At 37.5% G+C, this 16,382-nt stretch overlaps 1 protein-coding gene across 3 annotated transcripts in view; it reads right to left on the bottom strand.

Moving 5' to 3' along the window:
* The window catches only part of LOC131028835 (uncharacterized), a 246,320-nt gene extending 230,280 nt beyond the window's left edge, over positions 1 to 16,040 (bottom strand). For all 3 annotated transcript variants that reach the window (XM_057959189.2, XM_057959188.2, XM_057959190.2), the window contains exon 1: positions 15,899 to 16,040. The gene's annotated coding sequence lies outside the window, so the exon portion shown is untranslated. The remainder of the gene's footprint in view (positions 1 to 15,898) is intronic.
* Positions 16,041 to 16,382: the final 342 nt, after the last annotated feature.

Below are 16,382 nucleotides of genomic sequence, written 5' to 3'. Positions count from 1 at the left end.
ATGCATACATGCAAAGCAGATCTGATTTTAAATGCTGATATAAACCCTTCTTGAGCTCCAACCTGCACCGCTGATGTAAAATAATAATCTCTTCATATATAAAAATGGCTGCCTCCATCACTTCTAATATCTTTTTGCCTTCCTCCAAATGTTTGAACCCTTTTTAGGGTTTCTTATTTGCACTTTCACAAATTATAATGTTTTATTTCATTAATATTCCCCCTCTATGAAGTTCGATCCAATTGAGGGTATTATCCTCATGACATAAAAGAACACTTTTTAAATTATAACTCCTAGGGAAGTGTGCCCAAGCGATACTTTATTATAATTTATTATAATGTATAAAGTGATTATAATAATTCAATTTATTATTATTTATTTAGATCCAACATAGGAAATATTAAATATTTCCCAAATAATTCATACAATGCTCTTCGGGTCGCAGACTTGAAATCTGACTGAAGATACCTGACCACGGATGTTAACCCAATGCTGCAGGCAAACTGGCATTGATCCCCTAAAAAGTAGGAATCCCCCTAGAAAGTAGGAAACAGTCTCCAAACATCTAGGAATGCTCAAAATCGATCCTTCTCTGCTCTATGGTCCTCTGGGTGGTCAATCAATCAACTGATAGTCCTCCCTAAAAAATAGGACCCCTCCCTAAACTTTAGGAGATGGTCTCAAATGATCCAGAATTGTTCGTAGACACCCCGAAACCAACTCTCAGTCATTCCCTAAAAAATAGGGATCCCTCCTAAAAAATAGGAACTGCCTTTGAACATCCAAAATGGCTTATAAAACCCCTATGCAACTCCACAAGCCTCAGTATTGGTTGCCTCTTCACTCCACTGGCCTACGAGAACCAAATGATAGGCCAATCCTTGTTCAACTGCCTATCACCTAGGAAGGGGACATTACAAGCCTGTAATGTCCCCTTTTTTAATAGGATTTAATAAATAATAATAACAATAAATTAAAACATAAAATAATAAAAATATAATATAACATTATTAAAATGTAATTAAGTTAATGAAAGGTCAAAAGGCATGGAATGAAGAGTTATGACTCTCTCAAACAATGAGATATAAAAAGGAGAAAAGATCATTTGAAAAGAAAAAAGGAGGGAAGAAATGAATGAAAGTATGTGAACCAAGGAAGGATTAATGGAAAAAGAAAGGTTGTGTCTCTTTCAAAGGGAGAAAATTATGAAGGGTTGTACTATTTGAATTTCAAAGGGTGAAAATTGTGAAAGGTTGTGTCTCTTGCCAAAGGGCAGGAATGATGAACAGATGTTACCTCTCCCTCACATGGGAAGATATAAAGGGAAGAAGGTTCATTTGAGGAAGAGATGGAAGGGAGATCAATTTGGAGAAAAAATTATTATTCTCAAAGGTAGCAATGAAGGGTGGTGACTCGATTCTAATGAAGGGTGGTGACTCAAGTCTTATGAAAGATGGTGACCCTTTCCCCACTTAAGTATAAAAGAGATCATTCCAATCATTCAAGGATCACTTATCAATCATCATTCCAATCATTCAAATCAAACAAACAATCAATCAGCAAATAATTCTATCGAATCAACAATCACTTGATCATCACTCACCAATACCTCAAATCATCAAATCAAAGGAACTCATTCATTCAATCAATCAATCATCAAATGAGATCAGATTTGGTATCGATAAGAAACTGAGCATACAGCAGTTTGATTCTATACTGTGGGTTTGGTATGAGTTCCCTATACATAGAGAAATAAGTACTATTTATATCTGCACACTGCTGATTAATGATGCATTGTTGTTTATGACTGTCTAATATAGCATAATGAATATCATTTCTATCTGTTCATTGCTGATTCATATTGTGCTGTTGCTTACGACTGTTTAATATATAGATATATAGAATACGTAACATAATATAGGATGTTGCATATATATTCTGTTTTTCAACCATGGTAGGGGTAATGAGAGATTACAAGGGGGGGAACAGCAATGGGGTACTCTTCTAGGTATGTGTTGATGTGTTTTTTATGCACATGCGAACACAAAATAAAATACCGAAGTATCTTATCCTCTCTTGAACAAAGTTCCCAACTGCTGAAGATCTCGCTGAAGGATCAGTCAGAGTAACTCCAAGGTTCTTGTTTGTAGGTTCTCTACTCGTGGATAAGCTCTTTGTGGTATGATGTGATTTTGCTGGAATCACAAGGGGACTTACACTTGACGACCTAAACGTCTGATTTGCTTTGAATATTATTGGAACACAGGATTTCACTAGCCTAGATTTTTTGAAAAAAGGGAAAAAAGGATGAGGGCGAGGGAAGGATCTAATTCTGACACTAAGAATGTAGGAGCAATGAATGATCTTTGATGAAATTCTAACTAAGTCTTGTTTTGACATCCCAGGACCATCTCCACAAGGTTAGTGCGATCTTCGGAGGAAAACTTTTATGATGTTCAAATCATCACTACAGGCATAGACACCATCAGGCTGATGCATGTCAATGAAGAAGCGACAACTGAAGTTAAGCTCAAGCTGAATGATTCTAGTTGACTACACAAGGCAAGTCTGCAATTAACAAACTGCTAGTAGTATGGATATACAAATTTCACCATCAATCAAACACACTTCTTCCACTCATCTAATAACATGAAATCAAAACTGAGAAGTATAAAGACCATGCAAATTGTTGAATCGACCCATAGATTTCACCATTTCTTCAATGAAGTTTTACAAGCCTTTTACAACAACATCTTGGCAACAATCTTTTGCCTTCTCTTTCTATTCTACTCTAATTGCTATACTATTAACTGACTTATTCACTATTCTAACTATTCACCTTCTAACTCCTGACTAACTATTGTTGACTCCTATTCACTAACTATTCCCCATTTACCCACTATTAGCCTTTACAAATGAAGAGCCAGGGCTTATATAGTGCCCTCAATACAATTCAATGGTTTAGATCAATTTGAGATCAATGGCCAAGATTTTACAATGAAAACCCTAATTAGGGTTTGTTACAACAAACTTAATTCTGACCAATGAAATAATTGCATTATTTGGACACATGTCTTCTCTGGAATATTCGACCAATGGATAGCCGAGGTAGGTACATCGAAGTTAGTGCCATCTTTGATGAGTCAAGTACATTGAATCTAGACATGCTGAGGTGGACCAACCCGACTGGAGGAATGATGACTAGGATGCCACCTTGTCTAATACTTGGTTGATTCTCAATTTGGTGATGCTTTCCTTCAAATGTATCAAATGATGTCCAATCTTCATTCCAAGAGACCCTGCACATAAAAAGTTAGCCAAAATTAGTGAAAAATAAGCTCAAATAAGATTTTCGCTCTGGACCCTCTAGAAGGGTCAGGAGCGAAATCTTCATTCCTGGCCAAATTGCTCAGCGTTCAAGTTTCAAACCACTTCACAAGGCAAAGTTAGACCATTTTCCAAGTTAGGAACAAGGTTTCAAGCTCAAACAAGGTGGCAAATGAAGTCTAGTGAAATCCTGTGTTCCAGTAATATTCAAAGCAAATCAGACGTTTAGGTCGTCAAGTGTAAGTCCCCTTGTGATTCCAGCAAAATCACATCATACCACAGAGAGCTTATCCACGAGTAGAGAACCTACAAACAAGAACCTTGGAGTTACTCCGACTGATCCTTCAACGAGATCTTCAGCAGTCGGGAACTTTGTTCAAGAGAGGATAAGATACTTCGGTATTTTATTCTGTGTTCGCATGTGCATAAAAAACACATCAACAGTACGCCACCTCATGGTGGTGACCAAATGGTCCCATGAGGCCAAGGGGGTACAAGGGGTACTGCCTTTGGGGGCTTAGAAGGGATGGACTTCCGGGGCACCATATTGTGAATACTCCTCATCCCTCCATAATGGCAAATCAATATACCGAGAAGTCCAATCATAGGAAGTGGGAAATGTATGGCAAGATGAAGGGGAACAGTTATAGGACACCTCACTAGGAACGCCACCTCATATGGATGGCACAGGCTACATGAGGCCAAGAGGGATGGTATATCCGCTCTTGGGCCTAGGGTAGAGGATCTTTAAGGCACCTTATCGAGTCACCTTATCCTAGCTTCCTTACGGTTGAATTTCCCCAATAAATTAGAGATATCTTATAAATAAATTTATGTTCATAACCCTAATAGGAAAGTTACTTGGAATTGTGATTTTAGGGCAAAAACTAGGGCACTTACAAAAAGGGACATTACAAGAGCAACTAATCTTGAGAACTCAAAACTTACACCTATAACATCCTACTTCTAACACCAATAATCCGTTAAACACCACGTTCACTTCCTTTCTATTAGCATATACATCATAAACCCGAATGAAATTAAAAAACAATTGTTCACAAAAATAACTACAAGAAGAAAAACATATTGTGGCAAACTTTCTAAGAGTCTAAAAGAGAAAAACTCTTTATCAAAACAAGCTTTTCTACTTCTCCCTCTACCAATCATGCTTGAGAATTTAATGGGACCTACATGTTTCGATTTCAAACAAGTAGCGCAAATTTTTAGATATCTAAGCATCCAAATCATTTACTCTAGTCTATGCTAATGTAAGGTCTCTTCATCTAATAATAAATGTTCAAGAATGACCGAGCATGCAGACTACCTATATTCTTTCTTAACTTCCATGTTCTTTCAGAAACTCTGTAATATTAAGTGGTCTAAAGGGAGACATTTTAATTAACTTCTTGATTGAGGTTATAGAGATCAAATATTTCCCTAATTTATTAAAATTACCCTAACTTTCTAAGACATGGTTCAGTTGCTCTGTGCTAATGAATTTTAATTGGTCTTTGACCTTTCTTAGTATGTTCCCTACAATTTGAAAATGAAAATCATTCACAAAGTACCTGATTAGAAAAATATATTTCTTTATGTTTTGTATTTATTTTCTAGGGTAAGCTTTTCATGAGTCTATTGCTTGATTAAGACTTGAGAACTGGATGAGTAACTTAGAAATGCCTCCCTAAGTTTGTAGAGTACCTTTGCATTGAAATATTGTGAGTTGGCTACAACGTTTGTAGCAAAAGCGATCTCATAAAGTCCTTGAAGCTACAAGAATCTTGTTTGCTAGAGTTGTTTAAAACACCACAGGTTACTAGTACATCTAAGTTCTGTTGATTTTAAGATCAGAAATGAAATAAGCAGAAATACAAAACACAATAAACAACTAACACAGCAGTTTACCCTGGGAAAACCCTCCTTCTTGAGGGAGAAAAACCCAGCCAATAATATATCACATATATTATATTGAATAAGTCAGAAAATCTGCTTTACGATTGGATAGCACCTCTCCTAGGTGCAATTATACAATGAATGATGCATTCCTTGATCACAATCTAACTAATAAAGGAATTGATGTATTCCTTGATCTGCTGATCAATGTTGATCTCCCTGAAGTAACACAGACTTGTCTTAATTCGTTCGATGTGTACATAGAGAGGGCAGCATCTTCTTTAAATACACTACGATATGGTTTCTATCAACCAACACGTCTCTCTAAGGGACGTCGGCCCCTTGCAAACCAATGTGTCTCTTTAAGATCGACGACCTCTTGCAAACCAATGTGTCTCTTTAAGATCGATGAACTCTTGCAAACCAATGCGTCTCACTTACAAAAAGGTGGTGACCGTTTAGTGAAGCACCTCTTAAAAAAACTATTCCAAATAAATGCATGTAGACAAGGATTATTTATTTGCTTAATTGGATCAATAGAAGGATGACACCTGAAGCTATATCGTCAACACTCCATCTTAGCTAGGGAGGAATCCTTCTAAATATTCGATGTCATGAAATCTCTCAACATGACACCCACAATGGCTGCACCCATTTGTCAAAAGAGCTCATCACGGAGTCACTCTACATGATATTATCATGGAGTCACTCAACATGATGTCCATCATGACTACACTCATGTATGAAAAGAAACATGTGCACAAGTGTCCATCACGGAGTCACTCAACATGATGTCATCATGGGATCTCTCAACATGATGTCCACCATGGCTACTCCCATGAGTGGAAAAACACAAGTACAAGGAATTCATCACAAAGTCTCTCAACGTGATGTTGTCATGGAGTCTCTCAACATGACATCCACCATGGCTACTCCCAGAGGGTGAAAAGAAGCACATCTCCGCCTCAGAGATAGACAAGGGCTTTCACCTCAAATTTCTCCGTCTTAGAGAAAAATGCATTAACAAGGGCTTTAAGTACTAGTAACAACTTCCTGACCTTCTCGTCCAAAGTTGCCTCTGTTGGTTTGTCAAACTCCCTCTGGATGTCAATTTCTCCTCTACGAAGAAACTGATCGACTTTAAAATAAGAAACCTTATGAATCAACTTTAGAGCTTGGCTCCTTCTAAGATGTCCCCGTGGCAATTTTCGCAATAGAAGCAAGTTGTGTAGGTCTTAATTTACAATCTCGAGCGAAGTGACCATACTTGTCACACCTGAAACATTGAATGTGAGAGAAATCCTTCTTCTTCTTTGGATCTGGGGCAGAATCTGATTCTTCGTCTCTATTCCTTTTTCTTCTTTTGCTTCTTTCTCTAGAAGTATGTGTAGCAAGAGCTTGATTTTCTACATCATGATGGTTTCATCCAATTCCTCTTGCTGCCAACCTGGCCTCTTCTTGAATACAATCAGCTTGAAGACAATCAAACTTGGGCTAACTCAGATCTCCCACTGATGCTTTGGATGAAGGGCTCCTGAGATTGGGGAAGACCTGTTAGGGTTTCAAGCAGATCCGGAGCAAATATGAACTAACAATTATATACAAATTTAAATACAAAAGATAAAGAAATAAAACAGGACACAGATAACACAGAGATTTAACGTGGTTCACCCAGAATGGGTTACGTCCACCATACACAGCCATCCAATCTTTCTTATTATCCAGCAAAAACAGTACATCAACCTTCCAATGCCTTGAGCATCCTAGCCGCTTATAACATGCGTTTTTAGGGCAACAAACAAAGTCGGCCTTTTTTAGGGTTTTATTACAATGTCGGTTTTCATCAACAAAAAACGGCAAAAAAAAATTTCTCGGGGGCTGCCGCCCCCGAACCCCTGCCCGGGGCCCGGCCCAGCCCCGGACCCCGACGAGGATACGTGCTGAGTGTACAGTACTTTGCTGATCAGTCGCCACATTTCAACAATCTCCCACTTGGAGACTGATCAGGCTCCACACCGAACAATCTCCCACTTGGAGACTGAAACTACACGACACCACTATACATGCAACATTCGCTGGATAAAACACTAGGACTTGACTGGTATAAATTCCACAATTATTAATCAAGAAGACCAACAGAAACTGATGAAGAAATAAGCTTCTCCTGTGGAACTGCCTTTGTGAACATATCGGCAGGATTCTCACTTGTGTGAATCTTCTCAAGCCGTAACTGACCCTCCTCCAAAATAGTCCGGATGAAGTGGTACCTGAGCTGAATGTGCTTTGTCCTTGAATGAAAAGCAGAGTTCTTCGCAAGATGAATGGCACTCTGGCTATCAGTATACAATGGGCTATCCTCTTCTGTCTGACCCAATTCCTTCAGAAAACATTGCAACCAAATCATCTCTTTGCTGGCTTCTGTAGCAGCAACATACTCGGCTTCAATGGTTGAAAGTGCAACAACCTTTTGCAGCCTAGAAATCCAACTGACTGCAGTTCCCCCTATAGTAAAAACATACCCTGTAGTACTCCTCCGTGAATCAATATCACCCGCCAGATCAGAGTCAACAAATCCACTTAGAGCAGCATTAGATCCTTTGAAACATAATGCCTTCGTAGTAGTTCCTTTCAAATACCGAAGAATCCATTTCACAGCATTCCAATGTTCCATACCCGGATTACTCATAAACCTGCTCACAACTCCCACTGCATGTGCAATATCTAGCCTTGTGCATACCATTGCATACATCAGACTACCAACAACTGATGAATACGGGATGTTAGACATTTTATTAACCTCTTCCTGTGCCTTTGGGCACATCTCCTTAGTCAATTTGAAATGACTAGCCAAAGGTGTACTAACTGCTTTTGCATCCTGCATGTTAAATCTTTTCAACACCTTCTTTATATACTCACTTTGGGACAAATTCAAGGTTCTATTTTTCCTGTCCCGTGTAATCCTCATACCGAGAATTTGCTTAGCTGCACCCAAATCCTTCATAGCAAATGACCTGGCTAATTTCTGTTTAAGATCATTTATATGTTGCATGTTAGACCCAACAACAAGCATGTCATCAACATAAAGCAACAGGATAATATAACTGCCATTATCAAATCTCTTAAAATATACACAATGATCAGAATGACATCTATGATAACCGTGTTCAGCCATGAAACTATCAAATTTTAAATACCATTGTCGGGGTGCTTGCTTTAGGCCATACAAACTTTTCTTCAACCTGCACACCAAGTTCTCCTTACCTTTGACCTCATATCCCTGTGGTTGCAACATGTAAATTTCCTCCTCCAAATCTCCATGGAGAAAAGTTGTTTTGACATCTAATTGTTCGAGATGTAAATCATCTGCAGCCACAAGACTAAGTACAGTTCTAATTGAAGTCATTTTTACAACTGAAGAAAATATTTCATCATAATCTATACCCTTTTTCTGTGCAAAACTTTTTACCACAAGTCTGGCCTTATATCTTTTCTGACCTCCTTCCTCCTCCTTCAGTCGATAAACCCATTTGTTAGGCAAGGCTCCTTTTTCTGCAGGTAAAGGAACTAAGTCCCAAGTCTTATTTTTCATCAGGGAGTCCATCTCCTCTTTCATGCCTAGCTGCCACTGTTGTTTGGCATCCACCTGCATTGCTTCTTCATATTCTTCTGGTTCACCAGAATCTGTTAATAAAATAGAATACAAAGAAGGAGAAAATCTTTTAGGGGTTCTACTTGTCCTCGTAGAACGTCTAACACTTGCAGGAGTTTGTGGGACAATTTGTTGTTGCTGAGCATCAGGTACCTGTGGCATTTCATTTTCAGGAATCTCATCCAACACCACATATTCTTGTTTGTCCTGTTCATGCTTCTTTTCCTGCATCTGTTCTTTATACATAACCTTCTCATTGAATATAACATCTCTACTTCTAATTATTTTCTTATTTTCAAAATCCCATAACCGATAGCCATATTCATCTATCCCATATCCAATGAAGGTACATTTCTGAGATTTAGCATCAAGCTTGGTTCTGTTTTCTTTATCAACATGGACAAAAGCTTCGCAACCAAAAGTTTTTAAAAAAGAATAATTTACCTTTTTACCAGTCCATGCCTCCTCTGGAATACCACCATCCAAAGGGGTTGAAGGTCCTCTATTTATCAAATAGACAGCAGTATGTACAGCATCTGCCCAAAAATGTAAGGGCAATCCAGCATGCAATCTCATGCTCCTCGCACGTTCCATGATGGTCCTATTCATTCTCTCTGACACACCATTTTCCTGTGGAGTTCCTGGAACTGTCTTCTGCTTTCGAATCCCATTTAAGGAACAGTAATCTTCAAATGCTTTGCTGCAATACTCACCTCCATTATCCGATCTGAGACACTTCAACTTTTTTCCTATCTCATTCTCAACCAAAGCTTTCCATTTCTTAAAAGTTTCAAAAACATCTTATTTTTGTTTTAGGAAATATACCCATGTTTTTCTGGTTGAGTCATTAATAAAAATAACATAATAACAAGAGCCACCAAGAGATGATACCTGAGCCGGTCCCCATACATCTGAATGTACAAGCTCTAACTTCTCACTCTTCTTCTCTTTCCCAACCTTGAGAAATCTGACTCTTTTCTGTTTACCATAAACACAGTTTTCACAGAACTCTAAATCAATCTTCTTTAGTTCTGGCAATAGATTTTTGGAGTGAAGGATTTTCATCCCTTTCTCACTCATGTGCCCAAGCCTATGGTGCCACATTATCGAATCTGTTCTTGCAACATTTATTGTTGTTGTCCCTGCAATAACTTTATCTGTAGCAGCTCAGGTAGAGTAAGTGTTACCAGTACACAGATATAATGTGCCTACCTTTGCACCTTTAGCTACTACTAATGATCCTTTAGTGACCTTCCACATACTGTCTGAGAAGGTAACTATGCAACCTTCACTACCTAGTTGCCCTGCAGAAATTAAATTTCTTCTTAAATTAGGAACATGTCTTACCTCCTGCAGAAACCAGTCATTACCATTCTGCAACTTGATCTTTATCTTTCCTTTTCCAACAATTTGACAGGGCTCATCATCACCCAAATATACTTGTCCAAAATCACCTTGAACATAATCTAGAAAATATTTTCTATGGGGTGTAGCATGAAATAAAGCCCCAGAATCTATTACCCAGGAATCATTAACATTATCCAAACATAAGATTAAAGCATCTTGTAAAGTATTACTTGCAATATTAGCTTCCTTACTGTCATTTTCATTTTTGTCTCCTTCTTTGTTTTTCCGAGACCAACAATCTTTCTTTAGATGACCAGGCTTTCCGCAGTACCAGCAATCTTTTTTTCCTCTAGATTGAGAGCGTCCTTTCTTTGACTTCCCTCGTGACTTCTCATTCCCAGGGCCTTTTCCTATTTCCTTTGATCTTCCTCTGTTCTCCACATTCAAAACACTACCCAATGATGTTGGAGTCTCACCTGTGCTTTTCCTTCGCATTTCCTCGTTTAGGATAACACCAACAATATCATCAAATACCAAAGTATTTTTACCAAAGACAGAGTTACTTACAGCCATAACCAAGCTATTCTAGCTTTCTGGCAAAGAACATAAAATCAAGAGAGCCCTAACCTCTTCTGCAAAGGTAATTTTTACCGAAGACAATTGACTGGTAATTGTATTAAATTCATTTAAGTGCTCCGTTACAGATCCTCCCTCACTCATTTTCAAATTAAACAAACGCTTCATAAGAAATATCTTATTCGAAGCCGAGGGTTTCTCATACAGCTTAGCCAATGTTGCCATCAAATCTACAGTCGTTTTTGCTTCTGTTATATTGAATGCTACAGACGCCGCAAGGCACAATCGAATGGATCCCAGTGCCTTTCTATCTAAAATGTCCCACTCTTCATCTGATATTGTGGTCGGTTTCTTTGCCTTTCCTTCCAATGGCCGCCACAAATCCTTTTGATACAGGTAATCCTCCATCTGCATTTTCCATAACTGATAATTCTGGCCGTTAAACTTTTCGACCTTGAATTTGGAATCCTCCATTGCTCCCACTCAAATCTGAAAGTCCTGCCAATTTACAGAAAACCTCGCTCTGATACCAATTGTTAGGGTTTCAAGCAGATCCGGAGCAAATATGAACTAACAATTATATACAGATTTAAATACAAAAGATAAAGAAATAAAACAGGACACAGATAACACAAAGATTTAACGTGGTTCACCCAGAATGGGTTACGTCCACCATACACAGCCGTCCAATCTTTCTTATTATCCAGCAAAAACAGTAGATCAACCTTCCAATGCCTTAAGCATCCTAGCCGCTTATAACATGCGTTTTTAGGGCAACAAACAAAGTCGGCCTTTTTTAGGGTTTTATTACAATGTCGGTTTTCATCAACAAAAACGGCAAAAAAAAATTTCTCGGGGGCTACCGCCCCCGAACCCCTGCCCAGGGCCCGGCCCGAACCCAGACCCCGGCGAGGATACGTGCTGAGTGTACAGTACTTTGCTGATCAGTCGCCACATTTCAACAAGACCAGCTAGTGCCAACATAACAAAATCTTTGTCTGCAATTATGTCCCCAATAGCGCTCAACTGATCTCTCAAATCAGCAATCTTCATAAAGAATGAGATGACTGAATCTTCTTTATCCATTTTTACATGGTGACGTTATTGTCTCAAAGCAAGGACTCTGTTGGTGTTGTTGATCTCATACATGCCTTTTAGAGTATCAAACATTTCTTTAGCTGACTTCAACTTGGAGATGATCAGTACGAGGTGACTCATCACAGAGTCTATCAAGATCTTCCTAGCTTTCGTGCCATTCTTCGTCCACTGGATTTTCTCAGTATCATCAGAAGGCTCGGGCATATCATGTTCCACGAAATCAAGAAGATCATTCTCCTCTAATGCAATGAGTACCCTGGGTTTCCAAGAGTTGAAGTTTGAGGCTCCATCAAGCCTATCTTCTACCTTGACACCATTCACCATCTTCTTTTTCCGCACAAATTCTCCTTCAAAGATCTGCCCTTAGGTCAGAAATAATTTGCAACCTTAGATCTGCAATACTATGCCTTCAAGATCTACCCTAGATAAAGGTTTACTTGACTGCTTAAAACAAGTCTGATCAGATCTTTTCTTAAGCCCGCTCTAATACAATGTTAATTTTAAGATCAGAAATGAAATAAGCAGAAATACACAACACAATAGACAATTAACACAGCAGTTTACCCTCCTTCTTGAGGGAGAAAAACACAGCCAATAATATATCACATATATTATATTGAATAAGGCAGAAAATCTACTTTACGATTGGATAGCACCTCTCCTAGGTGCGATTATATAATCAATGATGTGTTCCTTGATCACAATCTAACTAATAAAGGAACTGATGTATTCCTTGATCTGCTGATCAATGTTGATCTCCCTGAAGTAACACGGACTTGTCTTAATTCGTTCGATGTGTACATAAAGAGGGCAGCATCTTCTTTAAATACACCACGATATGGTTTCTATCAACCAACACGTCTCTCCAAGGGATGTCGACCCCTTGCAAACCAATGTGTCTCTTTAAGATCGACAGCCTCTTGCAAACCAATGCGTCTCACTTACAAAAAGGTGGTGACCGTTTAGTGAAGCACCTCTTAAAAAAACGGTTCCAAATAAATGCATGTAGACAAGGATTATTTATTTGCTTAATTGGATCAATAGAAGGATGAGGCCCGAAGCTATATCATCAACAAGTTCAACTACTTAACTTCTCTCCCCAAGCATGCATATTTCTTTGTACCTGATAGTGAACCTGTGGTTAGGAACTGCTGTGCATCTTTTTATATTATGGTGCAGCAATTTGGTTTATTTGATATCCAATTACAGATCCTACTTCAGTACGAGAGTAGATAAATGAGTTCCAACAAGAGTATACATAAAATGTTACGCATAAAACCAAGTTTTAACTGTACAGTAACAACTACAAAATAGGGTAAGCAATATTTACTAGAGTTTGTTTGGAAGAGAGAAATTTATCGGTGTCTGTATATCTGATATGAAATGATACACACCAGATCCAAGAGTAACACATCTATTTGGTCATTCCAATACAAATTTCAAGCTTTGCTAAATGGAAATGTTACCACATATTTCATTTCATAACAATTGGAAATTTAAGTGCATTTCATCCTATAATGGTACAAATATTATTTCGTATTATTCTTCAGACTTCCAATGTTTGACCTTCTTTAGAATTGGCTATAGATTTTTCATCATATTAACGATTTTATATATATTACAAGCAAACCCAACCATACCAAACCTGAACCAGCAATGTGGGCCCTATATTTTTCTATTTTTTTGTAACAGATCTTCCTTTCTCATTGCATAGAATTATAGACCTAACATGTTAGGGTTTGCCTGCATTGGGTTCCTTCCCCCTATTAGTTGGGCTCTTTTAAGTCGTGCTTTTAAGTTAGTTTTACCTTGCTGCCACTTTTCGGAGCTTCTTTTCACTTCATTGTTGTTTTAACTAGTTGTAATTTTGAGTACAAGAAATTTTCTTTTCTTTTCATTCTGTCACGAATGCATAAGAAGCTGATATGATGTAAATTGTAAACCTTCCCAAAGAACAAAAGAAAAGACCCACTGTGCATACATGACTATGAAATTTAAACTATCTAATTGTATGTCATGTCACTCCAAGATGCTACAGCACCATGCTGACACGGTGTGCTAATTTAGCATAGTATACATCATTATTATAATTTAAAATTTAATTCATTTATTGTAATTTTATGTAATTTGTTTTTAGGTCACAGAGCACCTCATGAGTGTATGCGACCACCTTGTGGGAGAAGGAAACTTTACATATTATCTTATATAGTGTTCAAACTTGTAATTATTTGGGTTTCAATTGGACAAAGCTCATGTATCAAGCATGTATTACCAGAAAATGGGTAATAGAATGGTCAATTACCCAAGAACCCTAGTGCAAAACGGCATTGAAATGTCAGAAAAAAATTTATATAAATGAATAATACATATTTATAAAATTCATGGTTTGTGCACAAAAGGTCCAAAACCACACAACCAATACTAAGTACAAGGACATTTAATATCCATGAGTTATTATTGACATTTATAATTATGATGTATAATATTATATTTTTGTGAACTAGTCAAACCAATCATCATATTGCTGTTCTGCGTTCAACTTCCAATTGCAACTCTCTCCTTACAGTACAAAAATCAAAAAGAACGATGACAATGAGCGAGGAAGCGGTCACTTGCACTTTTGCCAGATTGTAATGCCAGCAGCATTGGTTGTTTGAAGATAGGCTGTAAGTTAATGAATGTCTATTGTCGTTTTTTGTGTTACCGTATTAGAGTTTAGGGGCACGGGTTAGCTTTCCAGGGTAAACATTACCAATCCAATCCATCTAATCCTAGTATTTTATTTTTAATTTAGCCAAAATAAATTAAGTAATGCTAGTAATTGAGCTTACTGACCCTAAGCATACTTTCCCACTCAGAGAAAAGAATTAATGGATCCAAATTCCATCATAGGGATGTGCCACTGTATTAAATAACTTGTAGATTAACAGACAAGACATGGATGACAACCACAACCTAAATAACTTGCGTGCTCTTGTACCGAGAGATTTGTAAGAGCCTAGGTAAGTCAAGGCTGCAAAAAAGACTAGATAGATTTCTTCCTCTCATACAAGAATAAAATCATCCTCTCCATCCAACACGGTCTAAGCTCAACTATGGGCGATCAAATCAATGTGACCCATTTAAGATAGGCACTTTCGTCTGTCAATTCTAATTCATTTCATTTTAACTTTTGTCATTGACAAGCAAGAGAGTGGACAATGCACCACTCAGGAACCATCCAGAGAAATAATGAAGTACTCCGCATTCGTCAAAGGACTTTTTCTAAGCAAGTGCAGTTGTAACCAAAAGAACACGCTAGATAATTTATGAACAAACTGGGACTTGAACCTAGTTATCTCTTATTAGCATGCTGGGGCGCTCCACCACCTTGGTTGCTGGCCTAATTGAAATTCATAGTATAGCTGCTCGTCCATTTGCAGTCCAGTGTATAGCTGATGACGCTGAAACTGCTATTCATGTTTGCATCTAAGAGTAACAACACATTAACCCAGGGACTTGCACTCCGAAGCCAGCTTCCCAAAGATGAGTACCTATATTTAACTTCCGAGTAATAAACATCCCTAAACCGTAATTATTGGAGAAAAAAAATTGAGCTCGTAATTTCTGAAAAATAAATATTCTTAAATCTTAGATATAAGAAAACCGAAATTGGGCTCTTAATTTTTAAGCCTTAAATATGGGAAAAATGAAATTGGGCTCTTTATTTCTGAACTATAAGCATTCTTAAACCTTCGACATTACGTCTCAAATTGGGCTCCAGATAACCCTTTTCTCTGTAATTTTTTCCATGAAAATGTAGCTTTAATGAGGATTACAAAGCTCTTATAACGCCCCGAAAACTTAAGACTGATTATTCATATAATTAGAAAAAAGGGGTAGTCAAATTTTGCCATTTCGTTCAGTGGGTCTATGCTAAATTTACGGTAAACAGGGCATTTAGACCCACGTTCGAGTCAAGTGAGGGTGCAGGAAGAAGAATGGTGAAAAGGAAAAATGAGAAGTTACCTGGATTGTTAACATTGTACTAATCCTGCTCCGATTTCGAACAAAATGCCCTGAATCAGCAGCTTCGAGATATACAATGCTCTGGAATTGAATGATAATAAGGCGCCAAACGGTAATGGGGAAGATACAGGTATATATTTTTATAAAATAAATAAGCACTTGTATTAAAAGGAGGTGTAATGGTTATTTGGATAGTAAAATATATGTTAATTATATATTAAAAGATACAAATATCAAAGAATATGAGAAGTGAATTTAATAATGATAATAATTTATAACACTTTATAATAAACATAAATTAATAATTGAGATCCACTTTATAAATACTTTAGGATTTTTCACTATATGCTGTTTTATAATGTAAGGAAACAATTAATTCATGAAATAGATTATAGTGCACAGATTTGATTTTGATCATTGATATGTCTTTTTTGTTGTTGATAATCATCTTTTGAAGATGATCTTGTCATGATGGGAATAGTGG

This window comes from Cryptomeria japonica, chromosome 5 (genome assembly GCF_030272615.1).
Source record: "Cryptomeria japonica chromosome 5, Sugi_1.0, whole genome shotgun sequence".
Lineage (NCBI taxonomy): Eukaryota > Viridiplantae > Streptophyta > Pinopsida > Cupressales > Cupressaceae > Cryptomeria > Cryptomeria japonica.
The sequence above is the reverse complement of the archived record's forward strand: the minus strand, read 5'-3'. Positions and strand labels throughout refer to the sequence as shown.